Source organism: Paralichthys olivaceus, chromosome 14 (genome assembly GCF_024713975.1).
Source record: "Paralichthys olivaceus isolate ysfri-2021 chromosome 14, ASM2471397v2, whole genome shotgun sequence".
Classification (NCBI taxonomy): domain Eukaryota; kingdom Metazoa; phylum Chordata; class Actinopteri; order Pleuronectiformes; family Paralichthyidae; genus Paralichthys; species Paralichthys olivaceus.
In genome coordinates, this window is record NC_091106.1 from 9,702,661 (window position 1) to 9,704,835 (window position 2,175).

Genomic DNA, 2,175 nt, shown 5'->3' on the forward strand with positions numbered 1-2,175 from the left:
CACATGCTTCCAAAGAAGATGGTAAACAAATTATCCTGTTATATCCTGTCAATGACTGTGCGTATAAGGCCTGCAGAACCCAGTGGGAAATCACACAGAATAATGATTATAGATTCAGAGCCTGCCAGGGGGCATTTATATCTGCACTCTGAGAGTAAGCACTTCCCCTTTACTAGGCTGTGTCCAACAGGAGCTTGTGTCAGTGCACTCAAAATGAGAATCAGCAGTTTTCCCGTTTTTCAACAGGAAAATAAGTTGCAAAAATGTAGATTTACTTCCATTAATTAACGTTTTAATTTGTTTAGATATAATCACTGGTATCAAAGATTTCTCACTACCCCATAATTTGCATTACCAATAGATGACCTCATAGAAAAAGAACAAACTGAAGGTGTCATAAGGTTTAGAATAAGAAGAAATACTATTTAGATGTTAGTCAACAAGAAGTCATGGGCTCCATAGTCAGAAATGATCACCATCATAACAAGCAGGACTACACACCAACAAGTAGCTATTAATGTGATTGCACTGAAGGTATAAAGGAATAGAAATATATAGGGATAAGATAAATGAGACCAACCCAGTCATTTACAGGAAGGTATTCCAACTTCCTGTTTATCACTTGGTGTTTTCTTGCTGTCTGTATAGTGAATAAGCACAAACTTAGAATGATAGTTACTATGTCTAGCAAGATTATGGTTGATGAACACAATATGATGGTGCTTTGAGTCCTGAATACTGAGGAAAGTGTGAGGTACAGACAGAGGCGGACCTCCACTGCTTAGAGATGTTTTATACCAGATAATCATGTATGAGGGGTTTGTCAGTAGCACTTGTTCATAATTCTTGAACTGTGTTGTTACTGTGTCTTTAATTGTAACATATTTCTGGGTTTGTATTAGTCTGACAGTTGCCACAAACTCAGACTTTCTGAAAGGATAGTAAAAGCAAACTCAAACCAAACTAGAGCAGCACGGGGGTGCAGTGGGTTGCACTGTCGCATCACAGCAATAAGGTTCAAATCCTGGTTCAGCCGGAGTCTTTCTGAGTGAACATGTTCTTCTCAAGTCTTTTATCTGGGTACTCCAGCTTCCTCCCACAGTGCAAAGACATGCAGCTGAGGTTATTTGGCGACTCTACATTGCCTGTAGGTGTGAGTTTGATTTGAAGGATAAGTGGATGAAACCAAACTAACTGGTCTGTTTCCAAATAATGCTAAAATGTATGGACTTATCTGCAGGACACTTGCAGGCTCTCATTTTGTCATTTATATTAAATCCTTTATAACCTGCACATAAATTTGTGATCCATTGGCATCATTGTAATCTAGAAAAGGTGTAAACTCATGGTAATTTTAATGCATTGCTCTAATCTTTTTTCCCGTACATCAGACTGCCATCTTCAATGTAATAGACAGTATCGGGCTATGGTTTGTCTGCCTTTTGTGTTTTATCCACATGAAGACATGATACACAGTGTAAGGCTTGAATGTTAATTAACTGTCTGAAGCAGGAAGGGAGAAAAACAACTCTTTCACATCCATGAGCTTTCACCACGTCTCAAACCTCGCAGCTACGAGGTGTGATGTGTCTCTCCATTCAAGGCCAAATCTCCATCCTTCATGCTGGAGCAGACAAGAGATCTGATTGCATTATATTGCTCCTGTAATTTTCCATGCTGGATGGGGTCACTCAGTCAAGACACAGAGCAGACACTATTTAGCCTCAACTCTCGAGATGTGAATCAAGCTCAGGTTCTTGATGCAGCTCAGATGAACCTCTCCAGAATTTAGAGCCGCTCTTCCTGGAGAGGAAAATGCTGACTGGCAGGAGTAAATCCATTAAGATATAACACAGACAGTAACTGTGTAGTGGAGGTTTAGCTTCACCTCAGACAAGAATACATCTTTAGGGAGCTCAGTAATAATGAGTAGAATATATATATTCTTTGTAGCATCCTAGACAGTGAGGAATAGGCTGCATGAGTCTATGCAAAGCTAACATCAGAGAGGAGGGTAGTGAGAGAGAAAGCCTGGCAGAGATGATAGGAAAACAAAATATTAGAGAAAGCAGTGAAATGCATCAGACTCTGAATCCTTTGTTTTCCCCGAGTTAAAAGCTCACCTATCAGAGCTTATCTGCATCCTAAGTGGTAAACAAAACTCCAGAGCCGCAG